The sequence below is a fragment of the Apteryx mantelli genome, chromosome 1, assembly GCF_036417845.1.
Source record: "Apteryx mantelli isolate bAptMan1 chromosome 1, bAptMan1.hap1, whole genome shotgun sequence".
Lineage (NCBI taxonomy): Eukaryota > Metazoa > Chordata > Aves > Apterygiformes > Apterygidae > Apteryx > Apteryx mantelli.
Window position 1 is genome coordinate 205224389 of NC_089978.1, and position 7502 is coordinate 205231890.

The following is a 7502-nucleotide window of genomic DNA, read 5'->3' on the forward strand; positions in this document are numbered from 1 at the left end:
ATGAAATAAACTTCTTTGAGTGTATAAAGATACTTGTGTATCCTTCATTGTGAATTCAAGTGCTAATTTTCAGCCTCCAAGAACCAGTTACTTTCCAAATCACTGAATTTAAAGTGTTCTCTATATAAGTAACCTTACACCTGAAATGAATAGTGAAGGAACAACTGGCTTTTACAACATGGTAAAAATGCCAAGCATTAGTAATGCTAGATTCTAATACAAACCTAGACAGTCCTATCGAGAGCTCTAATAAGACAGTTTTAGCGGCTGGAAACTAATTGCACTCAGTCACTAATTGTATACATCAGGCCACCATGGAGTGCATGGCTTTGTTCTCTTTAATTAAGATAAGTATAGACCTCTCACATTATGCAGTTATTTTCGGGGGAGTATTTTGGAAATTTAAAATGCATCTATAACCATTGTATTTGGACATGCAGAAGGCAAGCAACTGCTAACTGCTTTTTCAAAGTAATTTTGCCATTTTCTTTACAGCCCTTAAGAAAGCCATCTTAACCAACTACATACACCTAGATATACAGGACAGGATAATCCATGGTTGATGACTGAGAGTGTCCCCTCCCACAGAGCTGGATGAGAATCCCAAGAATAAAGTGATATTTCATACTTCAGTCCTTTTTGTTTTCCCTTCTCCCTCCTGTTACAAGAATGCCAGTGGAAATTTAACACTGTTCAGAGAGGTTTATTTTGCACCTGAAGTGCTGACTTAGGAACATAATCCCTGTTTACCAGATTGATATTTAACATTGACTTCTGAATTATCCATATAAACATACAAAAGAGATGTGGCAGAATAAGGAAACACTGGAACTTCACTGCGTTTGCCTTACTTTAGGAGACAGATGTTCACCTTTAGGCGTGTCACAAGAGAAATTCAATAACCTAATAAGCATCTACTAGCCAGACAGGTCAGCCCTGATGGAGTACAAAGCAGCGTGGGATGGTTGCTGGAGAGTTGCCAAAGTAGTGCACAGCCGAGATGTGCCCACGCAGACATAGCAAGCGTTCACTCAAAACTGCAGCGAGTTGACTGTGGTTTAGACAGAAGGCTATATATACATATACATACATACATACATATATATATATATATATACACACAGACACATATACACACACACACACACGAGGAAATGCATGTAACCATGTGACTCTGCATCTAATGATTACACTTATTAGGCATGTTTATCCAGCAAAATTAGTCATAGATCCCTTAACCACAGGTTAAAAGATTAGTCAAAATCTTCACTGATTGGATCCAGAAAACAGGGCTGAGGTGTTTGGGGTATTTTGAACTGGAAATATCAGCTCCTGTAGAAGAGCAAGAGCACTCAACAAAGCTGCATCACAAGTGACTTACAGCACCAGAAGTGACCACTAGGACCTGCATGCAGAAAACAAAATATAAAAACTCAAAATTTACTTTAGAAGTAACTTTGGTTTGTTTGGGGTTTTTTACAGCATAATAGGACATAAAAGGACTATTTTGCTTCAGTCACTTATTAGACACCTACAAAAAGTTCTACACTAAGCTTTATATATTCTTGTTAATAAATATATCTAGAATAGGTTTTGTGTTAACAAATATTAGCAAAAAAAAACAACTGCCTGTGTTAACTCAGGATTTGTAAGAAGTTGCATCTAAACTGAATTTCAGTTTCCAATAAGATGCAGAGACAGCATTTAAACTAAAAGCAAAAAAGATAATTTTAAGTATTCTGAAAGCATGCTTAGAAAATATTGTTATCCAACACATCCAGCTGTTTTTTCCACAATAACATAGGCAAGTGTTAAAGACCATATTGTGACCAATGATGCAAATATAAAGGATTTTTTCAAATCCAAGTGAGGCTAGGTATTTTTACCCGCCATATATTTACCCCCCTTATTCCAAGAAGCAAATCATTTAAGTACCTCTGAAGAGCTGGTCTCAGTAGTCAGAGAATGAGATCTACTACTGTCAGGATGTGCAAGGGTAGAAAGGATTAGTGTTAAGGAGCAGAGCAGAAAAGAAACAAGAAAGCTCCTGACCTCAAAGATGATATTTTTGGTTTGCATCTGATAATTACTCTGTTGGTTTAATCAAGGCAGGAAGGTTTACTGCACAAAAGAAAGTGCAGTATTAACGTGAAGAAAAAACTCTATTTACTTTCTGTGAAGACCAAAGAGATTGTTAATATTTATGTAGTCTGAATTGGCTTCAAACACTTCTTCCTTCATTTTGCTATGTCAAAATAAGCAGCAGCAGCAACTCATTAAATTTTGAGGTGGGTTCACTATGCTGAAGTACAACTGTTTTAATAAATTTTGACCACCTAGGTTAAGGCCTAACTTTTTTTTTTCCTTCTTAAATCAATGACAATGACTGTCAGATTAAAAGCGAAAACTTGCATTTGTTCAGAGATTAGAAAAACCAAAACTCTTAATTCCTGGCAGCAGCACCCAATGTGATGATCCAAAAGCTACCTTTAACAGCTGTATTTTTGTGCACAGTTTATTTCACAGATTAACTCATCAACCTGTAATGCCAGGGCGGTGGGCACACAGAGAATCTCTTTTGAAAGACCCTGATGAAGCAATACTGTCAAAAGCTTTTCCTCCAATCAAATTCTAGACTTAGTTCAGACTGTGTAATGAAAGTAACAGATCAGAGAAAATCATCTTCACTTCTGCAGCACGTATCCTGCCATGCATATATTATTTAACTGAGAAAAACCTACGTGGGAAAGAAAACGAAACAGTGTCACAGAATAAGGCTAGAAAAGTGTGTACTTTTATTTGGGCCTGGCATAGTCAAGTTTGGACAACAGAGCCTAAGTTTTAGGCTGGCAGATTTTCTGCATGTAGTACTGGAGTGTTCAGGTTACAACCATAGCTTTGGGAACTTTTCACAGTCAGTATCACTACTAAGCTTAATAAATAATGAAGCAAGGAGAGGGAGGAAGAGACCTGGATGAGCCACTGAATAGTTACACAGCTTTAACAAAAACAATTCAGCAAGGTACATGTTGCACAGAATCACAGAACAGCTGAGCTGGGCAGGGACCTTTGGAGATCATCTGCTCAAGGAGGGTCTGCTAGAGCAGGTTGCTGAGGGCCACGTCCAGTCGAATTCTGAATATCTCCAAGGATGGAGACTCCACAACCTCTCTGGACAACCCGTTTCAGTGTTCAACCACCCTCACAGTGAAGAAATGTCTTCTGATGTTCAGATGGAATTTCCTGTGCTTTAATTTGCGCCCATTGCCTCTTGTCCTGTCACTGGGCACCACTGAGAAAGGTCTGGCTCCAACTTCTTTACAACCTCCCTTCAGGTATTTACACACACTAAGCTCCCCCCAAGACTTCTCTTCTCCAGGCTGAACAGTCCCAGCTCTTTCAGCCTCTCCTCATAGGAGAGATGCTTCAGTCCCTTAACATCTCTGTGGCCCTTTGCTGACTCGCTACAGTAGGTCCATGTCTTTCTTGTAATAAGAAGCCCAGAACTGGACACAGTACTCCAGATGTGTAGCCCTTGATTCAAGCATACCTAAATAGCATCTATATTCTGAATCTGTAAGAAACACAACAGCAGGAAATGTGATCTATGACTTTTTTGAATAAAAAAAAAATTTGTCATAAAACCATTACTGGAACCATGTGTTACACAAAACAGTCTCATATCTTAAACAATGCAGAGGATGGTGACTTAGAGTCAAACTTTCCAGCAAAGTAATGAGAAAGGACGTCTTTATTTTTCAACACGTTGTCATCACTTCAGAGGTCAAACAGTTAATGTTTCTCCTTAGTTTTGAAGCCACAGCATTAAAAAGTGAATACTTAAATATCAAAATGATACTGAAGATACAACATATATATATATAATATATATATACACACACACACATATATGGTATTATCCACAGACAATGCTTCATATTCCAGAAGTATACCTGAACTTTCACAACAGCACTAATCACTTTTCAAACTCTGCAGAAGTTTTCTTACCAAAATAAAATTTTAGAATTCTTTTTTTTTTTTCCAAGTCCGCTATTCACAAATAATACTGAATCTCCTTGGCATCTGATATTGCCACAGCCATTCATTCTTATAACGAACTTCAGTCCTTTCCTACAAGCTTTGATAATTACACACTGGGAGGAGGTAAAGGGGGCAGGGCCAAAGAACAAACCCGCTGGCTGCCTGCCCTAAATCACAGGGGATTCATTTTTAGCCAGGCAGGCTGTAGGGCTAAGCATCAACCCCCCCCCCGCTTCTTCCTCCGCAACGTGAAGGGGGGTTTCCCATTTCTCCACGGCAGCTCTCTCCCAAACTGGGTTCCACTGAAGAGCGAGAACTGGCTTTTCCCAGCTGCTGCCCTTAATTCCTCCCCACACACACACACTTATGTCATCAGACCACAGCGATGCTTTCCACCCAGGCTAGCTGACGTGGGCAAGGATATAGGTTAAAGCCTACATTCTACCTTCCCCCAGAACAGAGTCTGTACTGCACCAAGGAGCAGTAAAGCTACTTTCAAACACCAGCAGCCTCTCCCGTGCCTTCCAACGAACACTCCCTATTCCAGTACATGCAGCAGAGAGTTCTCAGCAGTTCTGCAGTTAAAAAAAAAAAAACAAAAAACAACAAAACAGTCTCACAGTTTAGGTCAGATTAGTCCTACCTGCCTTGGAGCACAACTATCTGCCAGAGGTTACTTGTGGAGCCGGAAACAGGGAATGGCTGCTCTTCAGTTCAGCCTGGCATCTCAGCCCAAAGTCACTTTTATTAACATATAGGGATGAGCCAACATATTTGAACTCCCCATAAGAAAAATGGGGAAATATAAATTGGACTGTCAGGGATTTTTGCACAATTCGATACCATAACTGTATCACCAAAAATTTTAAACTACTAATTGTAAAGCTAGTGAAATGTAAAAAGGCAATGTCAGCATTAGAAGAATACAGAACAGGATTTAAAAAGCTCTCCGGCTTTGAATGACCAGATCAACTGTAGATATGACGCACAAAAGGTTTAAGACCGCACACACCTCTAATTCTGAGGAATAAAGCAACTACTTACAACACATTAAAAACTAAGGCAGAATACTGTCAGATAACACAAAGCATAACTAGCCAGGATCTCTACTTTATCAAACATTTCCCTTCTCCGCCCACATCGAAATCATGACTGGAAATGTGAAATGCAAGAACTAATCCATCACTTATTCCACATTCACACAAGCTTAACAATATCGTATCTATTCAATCTAAAACTCTGCAATTGTAGTAATGAAACATGACATGAAAGCATGGCAAAAAAGCTGTTACTTTTACCTACTGCATTTGAACCCAGTGATGCCTACCAGAGACACGCAGGAAGCCACAACATATATGCACACCTATCAGACAGACCTTTTCCAAAGGGTCTTGGTTGACAGCCTGGAGTGTGAAGCAGCCATTTATCTAGCAACACAACTCCACCACCCTCTCCTCAGCCTCTTGGAGAGAAAGCGCTCTAGAAACTGGTATTTCTCCACTTTTACTCTTCCAACATTCCTGAGTCTCATTGCTCCACATCAGGATGCATCCAGATATTGCACACTTTCAGGAATCATCAAACCACTTCCCACAGTACGTTGCTGATTACTATTTAAAATTGACATGTGGCAGCCCCTAATTTAACTAGGCTCACCTAAAGATACAAGAGCAAGATACGGTACTTCACAGGAGAAGAAGCATTACCAGGTCCTACTTTCAAATAAGCTGACGCTTGAACAAGCAGCGTGGTTAGGGAGGGAGGAGGAGGCGAGGAGAGCAGCGGCTCACGCCTGTCCTCCCCTCAGGAAGGGAGATCCCTGCAAGCAGCGGTAGGAAACACCACAGCGGAAAAGGCCAGCTGCATGGAAACACGGAGAAGAGGAGCCGGCCCGGCAGGGGCACCGCACCGCCAGCCCAAAGCACTCCCTGAAACCGCGGCCGGCGCCCCCGCCGAGACGGGCTGGCGCTTGCACGCGAAGACGCGACACCCACAGGGCCTCGGCAGGCGCCGCCGCACCGCACCCGCGCTGCCTGCGCCGCCCTCCCGGCGTCCCGCTCCCTTGGCGTGGCGCGGCGCGGCGGGGCGGCGCGGCCGGGGCGGCCCGAGGCCGCAGCACCGCGGCTCCGCTCCCCGCCCGGCCCCGGCGGCCGCGCCGGGCTCCCCGCGGCCGCCCCCCCTCCCGTCCCCGCACAGCCCCGGGGCCTCCCGGGGCCTCCCCCGCCCGCCCCGCCGAAAGGAGGCGGCCCCCGGGCGCGAGTCCCCCGGCGGGGAGCGGCGGCTCCCTCCCTCCTCCCGCTCCTCCCGCGGAGCCGCGCACAGCAGACAAAAGGCGACAAGGCCCGCGGAGAGGGGGCGGCGGGGCACCCCCGCGGGCTGCCCGGGGCGGCGGCGGCGAGGCGCTTCCCCCCCCCTCCGCGGGGCGAACCGCGCCGGGCCGGGCCGGGCGGAGGCGGGCGGCGGCGGCGGCACTCACCCTGCGCGGAAATCGGAGCAAACTCTCATCCACGCTCCCCGCCGTGCCCAGGCCGCCGCCGCGCCGAGAGCCGGGGCCGGGCGCGCCCCGCTCAGCCCCGACAAAGCCGCGGGGCTCCCGGCGAGGGCGGCAGCAGGTGCCCGTCCGCCGCCGCCGCCTGCTCGGGCCGCTGCCGCGCCGTGCCAAGCGCCGAGCGCCCTGCGCAGCCGCCGCCGCCGCAGCGCCCTCGCCGCGCCGCGCCGCCCGGCCCCGGCCCCGGCCCCGCCCCGCGCCGCGCCGCTCCGCGCCCGGCCGCCCGCGGCCCCGCGGCGGGGAGCCCGCAGCGGCGGGGGCGGGCCCGGCCGAGGGGCGGGCGGCCGCCCGGGCGGCGCGGCGCGGCGCGGCGCGGCGCGGCGGGGGGGCGGCGGGATCGCGGCGCCGCAGAGCGAGCGGCCCGGCGCGGCGCGGCCCTGCGGGTGTCGCGGGCCGTCCGGCGCGGCGCGGCGTTTGCAGGCTGTGCGCGGAGCGGTGCTGCGCTGCCGGCCGCGGAGCCCCCCCGACCGGCGCCCCCCGCGCACCTGCCCCGCGCGGCACCGGCGCCGGGAGCTCGCCCGTGAGGAGCCGGACGCCTCGCAGGCAAGATCCTCGGCGCCGCGCAGGCTGCTCGCGCGCGGTCTGCGCGGGCCCCGCTGCGCTCCTCGTCGCGCCGCCCGTAGCGCGGTGGGGGGTGCGCGGAGCTGCGCGGGGCGCGGCTGCGCGCGGCGCTTTCCTCCCGCTGGAGCCCAGCGGGCCCGGGCGGCGCCCCGCGGCCCTGCACCAGCGCGGGGGCTCGGCGCCCCGCGGCCCTGCACCAGCGCGGGGGCTCGGCGCCCCGCGGCCCTGGCCGCGCCCCAGCGCGGGGGCTCGGCGCCCCGCGCCCGGCGGAGCGGGCCCTGCGGCAGGCACGCAGCGCTGCGCCCGGGCTGCGCGTACGGCCGGTTGTTTAGTAAGCATATGCTGACAGACA

The 7502-nt window shown here is 49.6% G+C and overlaps 1 long non-coding RNA gene across 1 annotated transcript; it reads right to left on the minus strand.

Moving 5' to 3' along the window:
* Positions 1-2772: 2772 nt before the first annotated feature.
* Positions 2773-6642, minus strand: LOC136991168 (uncharacterized). Its single transcript, XR_010883217.1, has 2 exons — positions 6518-6642; positions 2773-3574 (listed from the first exon to the last, which is right to left on the minus strand). It is a non-coding gene; the product is annotated as an uncharacterized lncRNA (long non-coding RNA).
* Between the last annotated feature and the right edge of the window lie 860 nt (positions 6643-7502).